Raw genomic sequence first — 14,502 nt, forward strand, 5'->3', positions numbered from 1 at the left:
AAAGAATTTCTTACTGAATTGCGAATTCCCCGAGATGGGACATATTCTTTATCAACGCGAAATGTTCTACATTGTTATTTTGCACGTACAGTAGATTTACATGTTTGTCCATTTTTCGTTCGGTGAGTCGTATAGGAAGAATCGATAGTTTTTTCTCCTCGATGCAGTATAGATTGATGGAGATTTTGTTGAAAATTTCAAACTTTTTAACTTGTGGCAATGTCATTAGAAATTCAATGCCTTTCAGATTTAATATCATAGAATAATGTGGATATGAAGATTCTTGATCTATATTCCTTTTGGCAGGATACAGACTGGCCACCACTGACCATGCAAAACATGCATTGTTATTTGATTTTACATTAACTACCGCTTTCTTTATCATAATTTTACTCGGTAACTGGATGTTGTATCCTGCATGCAAAGGGTTGTATTTGTTTATATTTACTGTTAAATTTTGTATACGCGACAATGCCCACCCGCTATCACGTTCTTGGAATTCCTCCAGCGATGCTAAAATTATCTCGATGACGTGTAACTGGTACCACTCATGCAAATCGAAGCATTGGAAGAGTTCATAATTTTTTGTTGTGATACACTTATTAGCGTGTTTATTGTTACCTGTGACAAATTCATCATGAAAAATAACGTTTATCTTTACGTTGCCATGTCTCTGCATGACACTTTGCAAATGCTCAAGCAAAATTTTCCGCGCATTCTCCAGACATTGATACGGTTTGATGTGTTTGAAATTGATCACAGCACCAGTCAGTATACGACTTTCGTAAACTGTATCTATCTTACGCCATCGGAGTCCTGCTGTGTATCCAGCGCCCATTTGCACAAACCGCCCACGCACCACTTGTTTCAAACCTTCTAGTCGCGTGATACAAGTGATCACAGATTGTCTCCCACCGATTGATAATCGTGGATATTTACTACGGCTGGGTTGATTTGATAAACTCGATACAACGCTGTTCCCACGCTATATACTCTTCATGCGTATTCAATTGAGTGGATTGCTCCACCAAATCAGGCTCTGTTTGTTCAATTTTTACAATGTGCTTGATTGCATAGACTAATGGGATGCATCGCGATCTTATCATTTTATAGTGCCACGATCATTTTTAAATGTTATTCACAATGTATCATTTGATACATGTCTAAAATCTTCGTAGCTGTCACTTATCAACGCTTGCAAGATTCACATGTATATTTGATATCACTGACTTTGTAAGATTATTAAATGATCTCATCGTGATATCAAATTACTTTCAAATGTGTCAAACAGGTGCTTGCTAAAAATATAAAACTGACGCATTTGCTCCATGATTTCATCGTAACATAAAATTAAATTCAAACGTGTCTAAATTAATTTTTATAATCTGTGATATCAGCGTCTGTGATATCATCGCAGCTGCCGTATACCGGCGCTTGCTTTTACACTGAAAATGCAAAACTACAGTACTACATAATTTCATTGTTATATTAAATTACATTCAACGTGTCTAAACTGAATTTTACTATCCTGTGATCTCATCACATCCGTCAGCGCTTGCAATATTTGTATTTTGAATGTATAATCTCATCATAAAATATGTGATTTCCTCATTTGATGTCGATATGGTATGGTAAGAATTACAAAATAAAAAAAACTCTAAAAAACGTTACTCTCATCAGTTGCTCAGTGTTAGCGGACAACTCTTGAAAAATACGAGAGAAATAGCGAACTACTATGTTCCAATCCAAACCGAAGCATGCGAGAAATCGTAAGTATCTATATATTTTTATACATTTCTTAAATTATATTTTTCATATTTTTGCTTCTACATATCTATATTTTTTATTTACAGAACATTGCCACACACATCAATGAACCACTACGTTTCGATCATGATCAAAGCATGTGAGAAATCGTAAGTATCTATAATTATTTTATATACATTTTTTCATATTTTGTTTCTTATAAAATCCCTATTTTATTACTTATAGAATATCATAACGATACATTAATATTTTTTAATATTTTTTGTTTTATCTCATTAATCTGTATTCTTATTTACAGAACGCCACCACAATACACATCGCACATTTTGAGGAGAAAGTTTGCACTAACTCCTACATCTTATAAATGGCTGGATATCTGAATCAATGCAGGATCTATATCCTACGTGGATTTGGTGCTGGGTGACAACGCGGAAATCAAATTGCTCTACCTATAAAACGTGGAAATCATTGATTGAAAAATGCATGGACATTGAGGGACTTATGCAGTCAAAAACAGCACCATTATTATTAATACACGAACTGACTGTGCAGCAGATTAAACTGCGTGAAGAACATAATATAAAATTAACATTACACAATACTTATATTTACATGAAGCTTGCAACTGTTCATTTATGTTTGAACTTGAGCATTGTATCGAACATGTATATTTCGCACTGTGTCAGAATATGAATAATGTTACTAAAAAATATAAACATTTGGTAACTTACTTGCGTCAGAATTGCATCACTGATAAAAACGATGCAGTAAATATTTTGCGCAAAATTTATGATAAAAGTTTACATATTGAATGTGAATTAATAGCTTATGTTTCAGATAATATTGTATACGATTTGCTAAATGACAAATAAAATGTTATAATATGTACAAATGTGAATATTGCAGACAATGTGTTAAATGACAAATAAAATGTTATAATCACGTTATGGACAAATTTGAAATACTAAAAATGTATAAATAATAAAAATGTATTTTTATAAATTTTTTTCAATTTTTGTAATATTTAAAAAATAAATATAAAGTAATAGAAGAAAAAATAACTATAATATTATTTCCCTATCTTTGTCCTACCATTTCTTATCCTTTAGATTAATAAGAAACGCGTGCGATTATAGCGTTGGTGTGCGACCGTGCGATTATAGCGTTGGTGTGCAAATCTTAAGACGCGCACGAGCGAGAGGGTAAGCGTACGAGAAGGGAGTGAGAGCGCAATACATGAGGCAGCGCAATATATGGGAGGGAGTGAGAGAGCAAACACACGTGCGCTTCCATCATCAGTGTTTGCTGTTATCTATATAAAATAATCTAAATAATTATCTAGATAAAGAAATGGCTTTATTTTATCTTTATCTAGATGATCAGAATATAATTTATCTTTATCTTATCTTAGATTTAAAAAAGTGTTATCTTTATCAAATTATCTAAGATAACGTGTAGTGGGATCAAAAAAATCGCATACAAAAACCACAAGTCGATCTCACGCTGTCGCAACAACTATTAGGAGTATAAATAGGTTTCTGCCGTTTTTTATCAAAAATTGGGCATTTATTGTGAAAGAACGGTACCTAATGTTTTATTCAAAGTATTGTCCATCGTTAGCCACTACTTTTTCCCATCTTTCTGGCAGCATACGAATACCGCGTCGGAAGAATGCTTCATCTTTTGAAGCTATCCACAAATCGACCCAATTTTTTTGTATCTTCATATGATGTGAAGTGTTGCTCAGACAGGCCATGCGCCATCGATCGAAACAGGTAGTAATCAGAAAGAGCAATGTCTGGTGAATACGGCGGGTGGGGTAAAACTTCCCAATTGAGTGTTTCCAGGTAGGTTTTGACCGGCGCCGCAACACGTGGACGAGCATTATCATGCAGAAGAATAACTTTGTCGTGTCTGGAGTAGTGGGCACGTTTTTCCTTGAGTACTCGGCTCAATCTTATCAATTGTGTTTGGTAGAGAGCCCCAGTAATGGTTTCATTTGGTTTGAGCAACTCATAATACACGACACCAAGCTGATCCCACCAAATACACAACATGAGCTTTTTCCCATGAATGTTCGGCTTGGCTGTCGATGTTGAAGCATGACCAGGTGGTCCCCATGATTTCTTCTTCTTTAGGTTATCGTAGTGAATCCATTTTTCATCACCAATGACTATACGATGCAAAAAACCCTTTTGTTTATGCCCGGCAAGCAGCATTTCACATGTGAAAAATCGGCGTTCAACGTTTCTCGGCTTCAGTTCATATGGAACCCAGTTTCCTTGTTTTTGAATCATTCCCAATGATTTTAAGCGATGTGAAATTGCTGGTTGAGTCACTCCTAATGTAAGTGCAAGTGCTTTTTGCGTTTGGCACGAATCTTCATCTAATAATGTTTCCAATTCCGTGTCTTCGTACACTTTCGGCCTTCCGCTACGTTCTTTGTCTTTGACGTCAAATTCACCGTTCTTAAACTTGTGAAACCACTCACGGCAACTTCTCTCACTTAAGGCAGCCTCACCATATGCTTCTACAAGCAATCGATGCGCCTTGGCTGCACATTTCTTCAAATTAAAGAAGTAAATCAAAAACTCCCGCAAATGACGCTTATTCGGCTTAAAACTCGACATTTTCGCACGAAAAAAGATATATGATGTTGATACAAAATCGCTAATATTTTAAGGTTATGTTGTTGCCAGATGTCCAACTTTAAGATATAACGTTTTACAACAGACAATTTCAACCATAACATACTAGTAGCGCCATTTTTTGTGAAACGGCGGAAACTTATTTATACTCCTAATATTATAATCAAATAGCGTTTTCGACTGAAGGAGAACCCGGGTCAGATTCGATGCCAAAATATAATACATCATTGCCATCATCGGCAGCAGTAGAACGCCTCTTCTGTTGCAGATAGCAGATATTTGTACCTCATAGAAATCGATTATCGGACAAATTATTTGAATAACTATTATTTTTAAGAAATAAGGATTTATAATTTTTTTTTCATTTATTATTTTAACCAATAAATGTTCAATGTTTAACTAATAAATAGAAGTTTTATAAAAATTTTTCTGTATCTTATGTCTTTCCTTAACAGTTACCAGGTGTATGCATAAGTTTTTTCCGGTTTCACTAAGAGATGGCGCCAGCGAAAAGTACGCAGCGTATTAATTTGACACATACGTCATTTGTTCGTCTGACATAGAACTGCAAACACACACAAGTTGAGTCCGCCAGAAACTAGCGTCTTTGTTTTATTGTTCAGTGATCATATCGAGTTTTGTGCCTGAAAAAGAACATTTGCGGCACGCATTGCTTTTCTTATTTAATCAAAAGGAAAAGCTGTTGAAAGTCATCGTTTGCTGGTAGAAACATATGGTGAACACGCTCCATCGATTAAAACATGTGAGACATGGTTTCGACAATTTAAAAGTGGTGATTTCAATGTAAAAGACAGTGAGTGCTCTGGTAGACCACAAAAATGCAAAGACGAGCAATTGCAGGAATTATTGGATGATGACCCAACTGAAACTCAACGGCAATTAGCAGAAGCATTACATGTATCACAAGAAACAATTAGCAGACGTTTACAAGCAATGGGAAAGATCAATAAACTCGGTAAATGGGTCCCACACAATTTGAATGAACGTCAAATGGAAAATCGCAAAGTCACTTGTGAAATGCTGCTTCAACGCCACGAAAGGAAATCATTTTTGTATCGAATTGTGACGGGTGACGAAAAATGGATTTATTTTAAAAACCCGAAGCGGAAAAAATCGCGGCTTTCCCCTGGCGAAGCCGGTCCATTAACACCAAGGCCAAATCGCTTTGGCAAGAGGATCATGCTCTGTGTCTGGTGGGACCAGAGATCCGGGGGGCTCCGGAAGTATGCTGCACGCGTTCCCGGAGCCCCCCAGTTACGGACCAGGGCAGGTCACCCGGAGAGATTTTAGTGGGTATGTCTCCGCCGACCTGTCGTCGGCGGGGAAGAGCCCCACATAACCGCCAGGCCTCCCCCGAGGTCTGGGGTATGCGATAACGCATTTCCTCTCCGTCAAAAAAAAAAAAAAAAAAAATGGGACCAGAGCGGTATTGTGTATTATGAACACTTGAAGCCCGGCGAAACCGTTAATACACAACGCTATCGCCAACAAATGATTAATTTAAACCATGCATTAATCGAAAGACGACCGGAATGGGCCAGAAAACATGGCAAAGTGATTTTGTTATACGACAATGCGCCGTCTCACACAGCAAAACCAGTGAAAGACACCTTAAAATCTCTTGGATGGGACATCTTTCCGCACCCGCAGTACTCCCCAGACCTGGCGCCATCTGACTATCACCTCTTCGAATCAATGGGGCACGCGCTCGCAGAGCAGCACTTCAGCAATTTCGAGGAAGTTGAAAAATGGCTCGACAAATGGTTTGCCGCAAAAGACAAGCAGTTTTTTGGCATGGTATTCATAAATTACCTGATAGATGAGCGAAATGAAGCCGATGGCCAATATTTTGAATAAAAAAAAATTTATTTCCCTTAAAAATTACGTGTTTTTTTTTTACCAAAAAACCGGAAAAAACATATGCATACACCTGGTAAATTATCTTAAAATTATCTAGATAAAACAATGTATAAATTTATCTTTTATCTAGATAAATTAAATTTAAATCATCTTTATGTTATCTAAGATAACTTTAAATGTAATTTATCTTATTTTTATCTAGATAATTTTAAGTTATCTAAGCGCAACACTATCCATCATATATGCTAATACCGCGAGGCGGCATCACCCCCCTCCAAGACGCGGTTAGCACGACAAAGAGAATATTGATGTGCAAGCGAGAAAGAATACGTACGTGGAGGGAGTGAAAGCGCACGTATACGGGAAGGAACGAGAAAGCAGTGTTCTTCCTTAAATGATGTCACCTATGCCATGATTAGCGCCGCGTGGTGGCATTGCCCCCTCCTTACAAGGCGTGATCAGCACGGCAAAAATATACACCGTAAAATATTTTTTCCGCTCCCCGCGTGATATCATCTCGGTCAGTGCGGCAAAGACGCACCGTGAAATTCCCCCCTGCCCCTGCACCTCCCCCCCCCTCAGATCTCTGAGTTAGAATCCGCCTTGCTATACTACTACAAAGTATAATAATAGACGATCAAATTAACGAGCCAAATTAAATAAACGATTTAAGTCAAGATTTAATTGAGCAGAAGTCAGTAACGTATATCCTTGTTGTCTTTAAACAATTCAAGTAAACAAAAATAAGAATCATGAAGAAGTTTTGTATCATTTTGTGAGTTTAGTCCGTTTGTTTATTGTTTTATATGTATCATTTCCGAAATTAATCTTTTATGGTAATTTTTTTCTGTGTCAAAAATTTTTATTTTCTTCCAATTGAAGGAGTAGTCAAAAAATATTCTATGGTTTGTTGTAACTGAGTGTTTTAAAGGACCAAGTTTAATATTATTAATATGCTCTTTTGTTCTAGTCTTCAGCTGTCTCTTCGTCTACATATGTAACATCGCAATTATTGCAAAAAGTCTTGTAAACGACATTGCTACTGCAGTCACTCTCCGTTTTTTCTTTATGCACTTTGATGAAGTTGTTAATTTTGTTTATGCATCTGTAGCCAATTGTAAATGTATTTTTATCTAACAATGATGTTGTTCTTTCAGAAATATTTTAAATGTAAGGGACGACAATGTATTTTTTTGCGTTCTCATCCTTTTATATCTGGTTTTAATCATTTGTATCTTTGATAGCAATGGGTGCAAGTTTTGTATTTAATACATTTTTTATTCTTATTCTAATATATTTGAAAAAAAATTCCAGCGGATATCCATTTTTTAAAAGTAGTCCGATAATTAATTCCAAATTTTTTTGTTGGAAAGTACGGTAAGATAACAATAGCATTCTATCCACCATACTATAGACTGTTCCAGTTTTGTGGCATATTGGGTGGTGAGAAAAAAATGATAAGTAACGACCAGAAAAAATTTTTTTATGGAACCAATCGATAATGATTGTATTGTCAACTATTTTTAATGAAAACTTAGGCTACGGTCTTGTTCTAATTCAATAGTGAATTGTAGTCTATTATGAAAACTGTTAAACGTCTTAAGAATTAAATTAATTGAATTTGCAGGTGCTGCCATAACAATGTCGTTGACATAACAATAATAAAATGGTATTTCCAAATTTATTGACTTTAACGCTTTTTCCTCTATATCGTGCAACACAATATTTGCTATAATGGGTGATAAGGGCGATCCCATTAGTGTACCAAAAGTCTGTTTGTAAAAAACGTTATTGAAGGTGAAAAACGTGGAAGACAGTATAAATTTCAAAGCAAATACAAATTCATCATATGGAATCTTTGTATTATTCTTTATTAACGACCATCTCCTGCGAATACTGTCCATTACCAAATCCAGAGGAATATTTTCAAACAGAGATGTCGCATCTAAAGATATTAAAAAATATTCTTTACTAATTTTCATTCCCAATAGAGACTTTGCAATATCGAAACTGTTATAAACTTGTCTAGTATCAAAGGTTAAGCTGTTGTTAATGATCTTATGTAAGAATTTTGCAATTGGATAAAGAGCCGTGTTTACCGATGAGACAATGATTCTAAGGGGAAAATTCTCCTTATGTACCTTAGGAAGGTCATAAATTTTTGGAATTGTAGAATCACTTGAATGAAGAGAGAAGTAGGAATGTTTTGATGTGAAATCTTTGTCATACGAACTTTTTATTATAGTATTTAGATCTTGGTGGTTTTAAATGGTTTAATTATACATGGTTCATATCTTTTTGATAATATTAATTTACTTAATCTATCAGTTGTATACACATTTTAATATAAAGTGTCCGGAGATCATCACGAGGGATCTAGTTCGCAGCAGTCGCAGAAGTCAGACATCGTCTACCACGGTCACAACTTAGATGAGTGGCCGCTTGAAAATTTCCAAGAGCAAATTCTCGATATTTTGCAAAAAAAATGTTTTTTAAAAGGTTACAAAAATATTGTTTTGCTTATTGAAATTATGTGGTGTAATAATATAATGTTTATGCGAATATTTCGAAGAAATTCATATAATTAGAATGTACCTGTACAGAGTTAACTCCCTACTTTTAAAATTAACTAATTTCAAAAGTTATGCCAAATTGTGCTAGGCATGTGATACATTGTGCTCGAATATAAATAACGTAATATGAAAAATATGTTAAAAATGAAAAAAAGTGATTTTTTAGGTCAGCCCCTATTTTTCAACTTTTTTAATTTTCGAAATTGTGCTAAGTTGTGCTAGGTTGTTCTAACATTGTGCCCAAATATTAAAACCATAATGTAAAAAATATATTAATAAAGAAAGAAAGATTTGAGGTCAGTCTCTCACTTTTCGATTTTTTCAATTTTCGACATTATATTAGGCTGTGCTAGGTTGTACTAACATATAACAAGGAAGACTGGTGCCCCCCTTGACGGAGATCCACCTTGACGTGGTAAGGGGACTCCCTCTTCCTCGAGTCGCCTTTTGACGAGGAGTGATTGAGGGTTCAAGAGATCTCCAGTGAGGGCGTCTGCCTTTGCAAGAAGACTGACGCACCCCCCGAGGCGCCTGGCGCAGAGGGGAATAAGTAATGGGTGTCGGCCAACCCATTGTGTCTAGGGATGGCGTCGTTCACGCGGCGCGCATCCTGGCATAGTGGGCATCGGCACCCCGGGGAGTAAGACGGGCCGGCGAGATCTCGGTGCTACCAAACCCGTCGGGCCGGGCTGTTTCTGAGCTGCTCGGACTTGTTCCATGGCAGTGTCGAAACGGCGTGAAATGTCCTAGCGCGTGCACTTCGGGAAAACTCTCCCTGGTGCATCGGGTAGGGACGGCCCTCGAGACGCTCGGATATTTTTGAGGCGGAGCCGGGGGCACGTATGTGGAGCGGCGGACGTCTCTGTAAGAGGATACGTTCCGGAGCAGAGCATCTGTCGTTCCCGCGCAGAGTGGACAGGCCGCTGGGACCCCGGTATACCGGACCCAGTGGGCTGTGCCGTTTCTGAGCTGCCCGGACTTGTTCCATGGCAGAGTCGAAACGGCGTGGGATGCCCTGGCGCGTGCACGTTGAGGAAACTCTCCCTGGTGCATCGGATCGGGACTGCCCCTGGGCCGGTCGGACGTTTCCGAGGCAAGGCGGGGGGTGGAGCCGCGGGCGTCTCTGCAAGGGAATACGGAGCAGAGCATCTGCCATTCTCGTGTAGAGAAGACGAGCCGCTAGGATCCTGCTATTCCGGACCCAGCGGGCTGAACCGTCTCCGGGCCGCCCGGAATTATTCCGGGGCAGCGTCGGAGCGGTGGAAGACGGTCCAGCGCGTGCCTCGTGGGAAACTCTCCACGAGGTTGCGGGCTAGACTGACCTCGGGGCCGCTCGGAAATATTCTGAGTTAAAAAAACGGGGCCCGGGGTGGTGTCCTTGGTCGGACGGCAGGCGGCGACCGTTTCCCCTTCCGAAGTCGCCTGTCGTCAAATGGATTGCCTTTCTTGCTGAATAGACCAGGGGGGGGGAGGCGGAGGGCCTGTTGGTTCCCACGGTGGGTAAGGTGGGGTTGGGAAACAGCAACACACATCCCAACCGTCCGTGGGGCCTTCCCGGGATACCTAAGCTTTGACAGGCGGCAGTGCGGTGCCCGCGAGGTCGAAGGCGCGGGAGCCCTGAAAAGCTTCCCAGTAATGGGAGATCGAGTAGGGGGCCGAAGTTCAGCGGGGAGATGTCCATTCTCTCTCCGTGACATATGTCCACCTCTGGGGAAAACTCGGGGCCCGGTGCGGGTCATGTTTTTGGCTGGTAAGGGTATACTTTGGTAGACGGAGCCGCACTGCTCCCGGGAAAAAACCAACAATGAGTAGCGACACTAACAATAAAAAGATAACAAAAATAAAAAATAAGGACGCTTACAGGAGGGCGCTGCCTGTGTCGTCCTCTTCAAGAGATTCGAAGATAATGTCGGAGGACGACTCTAACATTGAGATGAAAAGGTGCCAGGGCCCCCGCTATGGCAACCAAAAGAGTCTTAGGGCCCTCAACGTTGTCTAGAAAGAGAGCCTCCGGGACCTGAAGGTGATTCGGACCAAAAAACCCGGGCCGGCCGATAGAATCCTGTCTTCACAGGTACCCGCGGGTGAAGGCCCGACAGAGGTGAGCAAGCCCGGAGAACGCACCGCGATTAAGCGGCCCGCTTCCGCGACTCCCTTGGTCTCACAGGAATTTATGGGGGAAGACTCTGACGAAAATGCGGTGGAGGTCATCTCATCTAGGACCTCCGATACCGCTTCTCCCCCCCCCGATCAAAAAAGGCAGAAGCAGGCCTATCAAGACCGAGGAGTTTGCTGATTTGGTTAAAGCCAAGCCGACTCTGGCTAATGCCAAGGAGAGAGGGTTGGCCCTCCAGGCGGAGCGAGAGTTCCTGGGGGAGGCTGCTCAAAGAAGGCGGAAGATGGCCGCCTTTTCAGCCGGACTCGAGGAACAGGGGGTAACCGGGGAAGAGGCCAGGAAGACCATCCTGGTCAGAAGGCTGGGAGACGCCGCGGAAACGGCCAAAAGGGTTGCCCTTAAATTGGGCAACCTAAAGGGCATCTTTCAAAAGGCTCTCAATAATATGGAATCGTCGATGCTGCCAAAGAGCTAAGAGTCTTGACAGCCAATGAGGAGGTGCGGAGATTGAAGCGAGACTACACCAACCTCCGCGAGGAAGTGGTCCAGCTTAAAGCTGAGGTTGCCTCCGTCAAAAAGAGCCTCTTTGAGAGGCAAGCGCCGCATCGGGAGGGTTCCCCCTCCTGTGCAGGAGGGAGGGTTACTTGCGGCTTCCCTGCAAATGGCAGTGCGGGCGCGACTCCTTGCCCTTCATTTCCTGTCCTGGGGGATTGGACGGAAGACCTGATAACCCGCATCATGAGGCAGGTGGGGGGGATGATGCAAGGTTCGAGGTTATCGAAGCTCGCCTCCCGCGCGAGAAACCCCTCCGCTGCCCACCCCCCTCACTGCCTCAAAAAAGGAGGACGCCGGGTTGACGACGGTCCTCCCGAGCAAGGGGGGAAGCAAAAATTAGCTCAGCAGACGGCAACTAAGGCCGGCAAGAAGCAGGACAAGCCCCAGCCTCAGCCTCAATTGGTGCGACCGGCGGCTCCGGCTCCTGTTTGGAGGGGTTCGGGGGATGCCGGAGAGGGCTTCGACGACAATTTGTCATTCACCGAGGTAGAGAAAAGGGGAATGAAAAGAAGAGGACGGCCTTTATCTCCGCGGTTTCCCCCTCCCTCTGGGGAGGTTGCCGTCACCAATAAGAAGGCGGCGCCTGCGGCAGTTACTAAGATCGCCTCCAATAATAATAAAAAGGCCTTAATGGCCAAAATGACTTTCCCCTCCCCAAAATCCTAAAGCAAATAAAGGGAAAATGGGGAGCAAAGGAGGAAAACAAGAATGGCTGCCGTTGTTCTGACTGTCCCTCCTGAGAAGGAGGCAGACCTCCCGTATGCGGAGGGTAGTCACCGGAGGCATAATACTTGAGGTCCCCGGTGAGAAGAGTGTCCCCAAGGTCAATTGGCTGAAAAACTGGTCGCCGCCCTTGGGCACAGTGTCGTTAAGGTCTCCAGGCCAGTACCCAGGGCTGAGCTGAGGGTCACTGGCTTGGATGACTCGGTCACAGCCGAGAAGGTGGCCGCGGCGATATCGGTAGCTGCTCCGCCGCCAATGTGCAAGTGAGCGGGCTTAGGCCCGGAGCCGGGGGGCTTCGCGGGGCCTAGGCTCGGGCCCCACGGGCTGCTGCCCTCAAGGCGGTTAAGCCCGGCAAAATAAGAGTCGGGTGGGTAATGGCCCGGGTGGAATTCTTGGAGGCCCGCCCGATGCAGTGTCATTACTGCTTAGAGGTGGGGCATGTTAGAAACAAGTGCCCCGCGGAAGTGGACCGCAGCGGGTTGTGTTACTGTTGTGGCCAGGATGGCCACCTCGCCGAGGCGCGTCAGGCCCCACCGAAGTGCTGAGATGCGAGGCGCGCGGCCGCCTTTCTAATCATAGGATAGGGAAAAAGACCTGTGTGGCCACTCCCTTTCCTAAAAGGAGGGCTGGTTAGGCCGAGACTACGGCCGCAGCGCCGGGCGCGGCAACGGTGGCCGCGGCAAAGAAGGAGGATAAAGGGACGGCTACCAGCACCGTCTGCCCCGTGATAAGAGAGGGAGCTTGCACCTCCATTACTGTGGAGGTAGAAAGCCGGGAAGAGGCTATAGAAACCGGTCAGTAATGGCCAGTACCGGTTTTCGCCTCCTCCAAGCAAATCTGAACCACTCCGCGAAAGCGCAGGATCTCCTGTGTCAACAACTCGCGGAGTGGTCCATTCTTCTGGCCGTGGTCGCCAAGCCATACCTGGTCCACAATCGAGCCGATTGGCTCGGGGACCGGGATGGTTCGGTGACTATCATGAATGGTGGTTGTCCGCGGGCCTTCCCTTTCTTTCTAGTCGAGAGAGGGGATGGTTATGTGGCCGCGAGGTAGGGCGAGGTCGTGGTGATAAGAGTGTATGCTCCCCCGAGCCGCAACCTCGTTCAATTCAAGCAGTTAATCGAAAGGGTGGGGTCGGTCGCTGTATCGATCCCGCCTCTTGCCAACGATCGTCGCCGGGGACTTTAACGCCAAGCTGGAAGAGTGCGGGTCCCCGGCGACGTGTTTGAGAGGGGACACCTTGGGAAAATAAGCCTTGAAATTGGGGCTCAATTTCTTTAACAGGGGGTCCCTGGACACCTGCGTGAGGCATAACGGGGGCTCCATTGTGGACTTTACCCTTGGATGCCTTCGCGCCTCGCGTATGGTGTCCGGTTGGAGAATGCTGGAGAGAAAGGAGACTCTCTCGGATCATTGGTACATCCGGTTCGAGATCTCCGACCCCTTTGACCCCACGGCCGCGGGTTTTTCCTCTCTTTCTAGTTGAGAAAGGGGATGGCTCAGCGGCAAGCGCGTGAGCAAGCCGCTAGTGGTGTTGGGGGGTGAGGGGACAGGTGCTGTGCCGCTGTGCCGTCAGGAAGCTCGATGTCGACCTCCTGATGGGCGCGACCGAGTCTGTGGCCTGGTCGGGTATTCTGACCAGGAGGGGTAGCCCGAAGGGTCTCCCTCGGTTTACCGTCCCATCTGCCTGCTCGACGAGGCGAACAAAATGCTAGAACGCATTCTAGCGGCTCGCTTCCAAGAGTACTTGTCCCACGAGGGCCCTGATCTGGCCGACTGCCAATTCGGATTCCGGGAGGATCGGTCCATCGTCGCTATTCGGCGGGTCCGTGCCCTCTCGGTTGAGGCTGTCTTTTGCGGGAGGGTGGTGTTGGCTGTGTCACTTGACATAGCTAACGCTTTTAACATTCTCCCGTGGAAACGTATACGTTAGGCACTCCGCTTTCATCGGGTGCTTGCGTATATGCAGGAGGTGATTGGGGATTACCTCCGGGACAGGGGTATTTGTTACCCGGGGCGGTACAGAATAGTGCTCGGAAACATTAGGTGATCGATTAGTTCGGACAGTTCGAACTTCAAGATTGAACGTCAAATAGTTCGACCTTTTCGAACTGAAGGTATGTTCGAAGTCTTCGAACACCTCTGAACTCACTTCAAATCAGAAAGCTTTAAATTATTACAGTTTAAAACAAATTTTTTTAATATTAATATTATGTGCATACATTTACAATTATTGTAC

General features: G+C 43.4%; 1 protein-coding gene across 2 annotated transcripts in view; it reads right to left on the minus strand.

Moving 5' to 3' along the window:
• Nucleotides 1-14,502, minus strand: part of LOC105196676 (potassium voltage-gated channel protein Shab) — a 747,097-nt gene that overhangs the window by 77,132 nt on the left and 655,463 nt on the right. The window lies entirely within an intron of this gene.

The sequence above is a fragment of the Solenopsis invicta genome, chromosome 4 (genome assembly GCF_016802725.1).
Source record: "Solenopsis invicta isolate M01_SB chromosome 4, UNIL_Sinv_3.0, whole genome shotgun sequence".
Classification (NCBI taxonomy): Eukaryota; Metazoa; Arthropoda; class Insecta; order Hymenoptera; family Formicidae; genus Solenopsis; species Solenopsis invicta.